This window comes from Hibiscus syriacus, unplaced genomic scaffold, assembly GCF_006381635.1.
Source record: "Hibiscus syriacus cultivar Baekdansim isolate YM2019G1 unplaced genomic scaffold, ASM638163v2 tig00110485_pilon, whole genome shotgun sequence".
Taxonomy (NCBI): domain Eukaryota; kingdom Viridiplantae; phylum Streptophyta; class Magnoliopsida; order Malvales; family Malvaceae; genus Hibiscus; species Hibiscus syriacus.
The window spans coordinates 730671-738604 of NW_024062760.1; the positions used below are offsets into that span (position 1 = coordinate 730671).

Genomic DNA, 7934 nt, shown 5'->3' on the forward strand with positions numbered 1-7934 from the left:
TATAATGAAGCTTTTGCCTAGTCCCTTCGATGTGGAAATAAATGTTCAGTATCAACTAGGGGTAAGGAAATTAGTTGCGGGGTTAATTTCTTAATTATTAATTAAGTAGGGGATAAAATATCACGTGGCGTGGGAAGGGACGACACGAGTTCGTAAACACACGTGGCGAGAACACAGAAGAAGATGGCGACTTGACCTGAGAGGATCCGAATCTGGGGAAGGAATAAACCGTGTTTTTGGTGGATGAGTCGGAGGGGAAATAGATGACGTGGCAAATGGCCTTTTGAGGGTCACCAAAGGTCGGGTGAGATTAACGAGGTAAGGGGCGCAGGAACATTGCCAGCGAAGCGGCGAGTGGTCGACGCTGGAATGTACCCGGTTTTTTGTCAACATAAAACAATACAATTATACAACGGGGCGCCCAAAAGAAAACATGTTCAATTGTTTTGGGTCTAAGTCGTAATAATAAATATTATCCTATTAACAGGCTTATCGGATTTTATTGTTTTACTTTTGTTTTTATTAAAGACCTTGGAGATGGAGAATTTTGAGGAATATGATTTAAGTTTAATGGTATAAGAACTTTTAGAAATTTTCAATATTCATTGTGATTTTTAGATTAAAAAAATATTATTCCAGTTCTTCGACTAATAAAAAGTTATTTATTATATTTAATATTTATAATGAATCATTTTTTAATTTTTTTTATAAAATATCATAAAATTATGTATATAATATCATCCAAAAACTAGAAAATTATTTATAATAAAACTGTTTTAGTTTAGCTTCAGCTCTTTATTTAAAAAAAACTAAAAAAATATTTATGAAAACGGTTTTCTAGGAAACATTCATTTTAAAAACTATTTTTTTTTTTTAAATATGATTTCGGCAGATATATGAATCTCAAGTTATAATTATAACTACACATAAAAAATTTACATGATTTATAATCATACTTAATCAATATATACATTAAATAATATCATAAATACAAGTACATCTAATGATCATAATGATAAAAGAAAATATTATCTTTTTTAAAGGTTCTAAGTCCGAACAGTTACGTTTGTGGTGTGTGTACATTATCTATAAATTTACAAAATATTAAATATATTATTTTTAATCGTCTTAAACAATTAAAAAAACATCACAAATATGATTATACTTAGCACGAAACAAGTGGCATTGTGGTAAAAAAATTATTGTTATTTCTTGAGAATCTAAATTTAAGCACCATGAATACAATAATTGTGTTCAATATCAAAAGGTTGAGAGTTATTTTTGAACAAATAATGTCTTGTATTTATCCTAGATAAATAAAAAATTAATATATTTTATTTAATTACGACTATAATTATTATTAATAAAGTATAGATAAATAAATAAATAATCAACATAAATAAAACTAAACATACCAAAATACGAATGAATAAATTAATAATTTAATGCAACACTCGTAAATAATTAATCTTATCACCCTTTCTCACGCAGAAGCATACCCTGAATGAGTTGTCAGATAAAACTAGCTGCAGATAAGTATGGAGGGCATTAGAGAAAGGAATCCATCCAATTACATGGCCATTGACAGCTGTATAATTTTGGCTAAACATTTACACATCATTTTCAGAGACGGAAATAAAATTATATAATATTGAAGTAAATTTTAATAAATTATATTAAAATGATAAAAAAATATATAGAATTATATCAAGTTATTAAATATAATCAAATTTTATCTAAATATAAGATTAATATACTTTTACGGTAAAATATATATTTTAATTTTAAAAGCAACATTATTAAAAACTATCATAAATATTAAACATGACCAGGAAAATGATAAACAAATAAAAATAAATATATTTTTATATAAATTCATTTATATAAATGAAGAATGGATTTTGGAATACGATTTCCAAGTAAAAGCCCATTTTCTAGCAAAAGTTTTCAAGAAAATGGCCCATTGATCGTTTTCGACGAGCAAACAAATCTATCCAATCTCTATCAGACCAAATCAGATGTGAGTCCATGAACCTTTTGGACCTTAGTTTACCCAGAGCAAGAAGCTGTCAGTCAGACAGAAAATGTAAAAAAATAATATAAACTAAATTTTGTTGTAAATTATATCAAATACCACTAAACTTTAGATGACGTATCATTTATAATTAAATTACCGATTTTTCGGATTATAACACTAAATTTTAATTTTGATTTCAATTATGTAATTGGACCTTTAAAGCCCAAACAAAGTGACGTGGACAAAAATCAATTTGATACGTCTATCGATAGCTAAAACTATGTTGTTTTAGTTACTGAATTTTAGGGATAGATCGATTTTGTCGCTAAAATGTTAAATGTTTCACTTTTTGAGACTACACTTTTTCAATTGTTGTTAGTAACCAATCACTGCTCGTCGTTGTCGTCTTTCATGACGATATTGATACCAAAACGTTTGTATTTTACTCTTATTTCTTTTCTTATGATTTCCTTTTCATAAAACTCACCCGAAATTGAAAAGGTAAATAAAAAATCTACCATTTTTAGGGATTTAGTGGCTTTTTTAGATTGGGGGTTTGATAAAAAAAATCCGAACAATAAGAAGCATTATTTCGAGAAGACGGATAGTGTACCTTAAAACTAGTCTCATTAGACGGTTATTGGAGGATATCACAGTATTAGCACGTCGAATCTTTAAATAGGTTTTCGTCGATTTTGAATGAGTTTTGTAAAAACCAATGCTAGAGAAAAAAAGAGGAGTGAAATGTGTACGTTTTGATATTGATCTTATTACGAAAGACAACTCATGATAAACAATGATTAATTGCTAAAGACAATATGAAAAGTTTAGAAAAAAAATAATTGGTCTTTTTTAGAATTTATTGACAAAATCGATACATTTATAAAGTTTAATCTTAAAACAATTTTGTTATATACATCAATAACCACATCAATCATTTTGTCTCTGTCATCATAATGATGAAAATATATGTTGATATCATTTTATCGTTAAAATTAATGATTAAATTATATAATTAAAATCAACATCAAAATTTAATATTATAATCGAAGAAATTTACTTCAAATTTCTTATATAATTCGTTGACAAATTTTAATTTAATATGATATAATCAAGTCAAGATTTTTATGAAATCTAAAATTTGGTTGGGTTAATTTTTTTTACAGGAATAGATTTATATATATATATATATATATATTATTAATTAGTTTTGATAAAAATAAATACAAAATTAACGTATAAGATGTTAGAATTATGACATAAATTAAATTTCACTTTAATTTATGTTTTTAAATTAAATAAAATTTTGAAAATTTTAAAATATATTTAATTATTTTTTAATTTAAATAAGGTATTTTTTGATAAATCTGAAGTGAATATTAGGTAATATATGTTAAAAAACTCTTAATTTTTTGATAATAAATACTCATACCACTATATATACAGGTTCAAATTTGTAACTTCAAGAGATAAAAACAAATATTTTAAATATTGAAGTTGATTAGTTCGTGCAAATAAAATATATTATAACGTAACTAAATTGAAATCAATTATTTTTAAAGCTAAAAGATAATTTTACAATTATTTTAACTTTAAAACCTAAGAAACTAAAGATGAAATTTACCATTTAGGTGTGGGATGGAAAGTCCCATATTCCATTGCCCTTGTCTTCGGCAAGAAACTTATATATATATATATATATTTGAACATTTCATATTTGTAAGAGTTAATTACCTCATATATTCCCACACTAAGATTATTATTTTAAATTAATTCTTAAGTTTTAAATATTTTAATTTTATTCTCAAACTATCATTCTAGATTAGCTCTTAAATCTTTAAACATTCTAATTTCATCCCCAAACTATGAATCTCATTCTAAATTGGTCCCTAAACTTTTAGATATTCCAATTTAATCCCAAAATTCTTCCAAATATGTAATCCATTTCAACAATAGTTTAACCTAATTTTTTTTTTCAAACATATAAAATAACTTGGCATAATGGTTTTATTAACAATAGATGTGATTAGCATATACATATAATTTAGGATAAAATTTAAAAAAATTTAGGGACCAATTTAGAACGAAGATCATAGTTTAAGGATATAAATAAAGTGTTCAAAAGTATGAGGATTAATTTAAAACGTTAGCCATATATTAGAGATCTATTATACAATTAACTCTGCTTTTAATATTCTTAATTATTAAAAAGTATTTTCAAAATAATATTTTATTATACTTTTTGAAATCAACATCAAATTAATTATTTCACAGTTTAGCCAATCCATCTAACAAAGATGATAAAAATAGTGTTCATGTATGGTAATTTTATCTAAATATCACCTTAAAAAAATACCAATACTATTCTAACATCATTTTTCAATATGAATTAAACTAACAACTTTTCTAAAATTGAGATAAAAAAATACATTTGGGTAACGCGCTTCGCACATTTAGCGAGAAAACGCGTCCTAAGAGATCGCATTTTCTAAGGTGGCAGGACACCTAAGAAACACGTCTTATGGGACAAGATTCCAGTGCCCCTCGTGCTGAACTTTTATTAATTTCACTTGCATGTATGTAGGCAGGTAGGAGATATATGGGACAAGATTCCAGTGCCCCTCGTGCTGAAATCTCCATTCTTTATTCTTTTCCTTTGGAAGAGAGAACTGTCGATAATTGGTTTATTTATATGCCATTGTTTCTAATAGGTTCACAAATTCAACTTTTTCTATATATAACTTGATGCTCAAGTTAACTATTAATTGCTTCATTTTCTGATTTTATTGGTAGGACTAGTCTTTTATCAGCTGCCTGGCTGCAATATCTCTCCTTTTCCATGGACATTGCGATAATCAACTTGCTTCTGATTCCATTTCTTTCTACTCTCCCCTTTGCCATTTCAATAAACTTCCAGATATCACGGTTTGATTCAAATGCAAGCGACATTTTCTATCAAGGTAATGCGAAAGAGAAACCAGCGGTTAGAGCCATTGAGTTCAACCTTGATAACTATATAAACCGAGTTGGATGGGCAACATATTTCGACAAGATGCCACTATGGGAATCAAGAACAATACGGCTCGCCGATTTCAAACCTGCTTCTCCTTTGATATTTCCATGCAAAGTTCATCTTATGGTCATGGTATTACCTTCTTTCTTGCCCCTGTTGGCTTTCAAGGCCCACTGAACTCAGCTGGTGAGTTCGACAAGTTTGAAAATCCTGAATGGGATCCAGCTGGTGTTGGTAGCCATGTCGGGATCAACGAGAACTCGATTTGGTCAGCAAATTACACTTGATGGAATGCTAGCTTTCATAATGGAGATAAGGCAGATGTAGTCATCGACTACAACGCTACTACTAACAACTTAGTTGTCTCTTGGAGCTATCAGACGACCAATAATCCTCGAGAAAATTGTAGTCTTTCGTACCTATTTGATCTGATTAAGGTTTTGCGTGAGTGGATCATGGTTGGACTTTCAGTTGCTACAGGTCAATATGTAGAGTCGCATACACTCCATTCTTGGGAATTCAATTCAAGTTTAACGGTGGAAGAGGAAACAAGCGGCAATACAGCAAGAAATGTCAGAATACTTATTGGTATCGTGGTTCCTGTGGGTGTTGTGATAGCAGGGACTGTTATAGCTTTATTTTGGAGGAGGAAGAAGCATGTGAAAAGAAGAATTCTAGAGACGACAAACTTGACATCAATGAATGTTGATCTTCAAAGAGGAGCTGGACCAAGAAGATTTTCTTATACTGATCTCGCCTCAGCTATGGATAACTTCTCATAACATCGAAAGTTGGGTGAAGGAGGATTTGGTGCAGTTTACAGGGGTTACCTTAACTGAATGATTTGTATATGAAGGTTACTGTTAAAAGCATTTCAAGTGGATCCAGACAAGGGGAAAAGGAGTATGTAACTGAAGTGAAGGTGATTAGCCAGTTGAGACACAGGAATCTGGTGCAACTAATCGGTTGCTGCCACGATCGAAATGATTTCATACTCGTCTATGAATTCATGCCAAATGGTAGCCTTGATTTCCACCTTTTTGGTAGAGGAATTCCGCATTTTCTTTTTTGAAAGATAGAAGAAGTCCACTTACTTGGCCGGTAAGGTACCATATATCGCTTGGATTGGCATCTGCACTTCTCTACCTACAGGAAGAGTGGGAGCAGTATGTGGTGCATCTAGACATAAATTCGAGCAATACAATGCTCGATTCCAGTTTCAATGTCAAGCTTGGTGACTTGGGGTTGGCTAAACTCATGAACCATGAGCTAGGTCTCAAAACAACTGGATTGGCTGGAACCATAGGCTACTTGGCTCCAGAGTACATAAGTACAGGCAGAGCTTGTAAGGAGTCGGATGTTTATAGCTTTGGAGTGGTCCTCTTAGAGATTGCAACAGGAAGGAAATCTGTTGATCCTAGAGGCAAATCTGATATGGGATTGGTTGAGTGGATTTGGGGTCTTTATGGTAAAGGGGAGCTACTTTTGGCTGTTGACGGCATGTTGGGCAAGGATTTTGATGAAAAGCCAGTGGAATGTTTAATGACTGTGGTGTGCTCGCCCAGATTTTAATTCGAGACCATCAATCAGGCAAGCAATTCAAGTTTTTCATTTGGAGTCACCATTGCCCAATCTTCCGGTCAAGATGCCTATTCCTATATATCATGTATCTTTACCATCTCTATCTTTTGGCTACGAGGAACCTTTAGTAACTTATTCCAGCATGGACGTGGGATAATCAACTTGCTTCTGATTCCATTTCTTTCCTCTCTTCCCTTTTTTCATTTCAATAAACTTCAGATATCTCGGTTTGATTCAAATGCAAGCAACATTTTCTATCAAGGTGATGCCAGACCTTCGGTTGGATCAATTGAGTTTAACCTTGTCGATGCCTATATAAACCGAGTTGGATGGGCAACAGTCGATCTAGTTTTAAACTGCTAGTTTTGTCCGCAAATAACACAACCCAAACCCAAATTAAAACAAGAAAGATATAGATATGCTCAACAAAATTGAATTCATTTAGGACCACATGAAGTATACATGTACTTTTGAACCATATACAAGGAATTTACATCAAAATTGTGGGGGTTTTTCCCCCTTTTGAGTTGCCATCTGCTATAAAATCAAGCAGTTAATTGCCGAGGATGTTGAGAATAGAAACTCTAGTTTTAATCAAAACCCAAATCAGGCATTCTACTCCTTCCTGCTTACTACTTCTTACGCATCTTCGATGCTTGACTCCAGTTTTTGCAACTCATTCTGTGGATTCTCAGTCTCGGTCTTAGATCCAATAAAACTGCATAAAATTGTATTCACTCTCGAGAATTCGTTGGTCACCAAAGCTCGTCCCTCGCATGTTACGCGCTTCGACTGCATCGACTTTGACATCGAAGACCAGCTGATCGATTATGATTCAAGCATTGACGCGGTTATATAGGAAAGAACTGATTGGAGCACCATGAAAGTAACTCCGTCAACATATCTTAACATGCTATATGTAGTGTTATAGTATTGAAACGGTTATCGACAAATAAATAAACACAATCGAAAAACAAAAACAAACAACACCAAAATTTTACTAATATGAATAAAGAAAATACAAGAGGATTTGTGAAAGAAAAACTTGATATCCAACCCTTACCTTAGTATCATTAGTATCTAAATAGAGTAAAATCTAATTTATTGGTTCTCTATTTTGATTGAACTAGGATTCTTACTTTCTCAAATTTAAATATTAATTTGTGCTACTTTGAATTTGAGTCAAATTCTTCACCTTAATACGAATTCTGAAAGTACAAAGATTTCGAAATAAAATAATCAAATTCGATGAGATACTCAAATTCAAAAAAAAAACAATTCTTGATTTCAACGAACATGTTCTCCGCCTCTTCCACAACACCT

General features: G+C 31.1%; 1 pseudogene; it reads left to right on the forward strand.

The window, feature by feature from the left end:
- Positions 1–4616: 4616 nt before the first annotated feature.
- LOC120129331 lies at positions 4617–6768 on the forward strand (annotated as a pseudogene).
- Positions 6769–7934: the final 1166 nt, after the last annotated feature.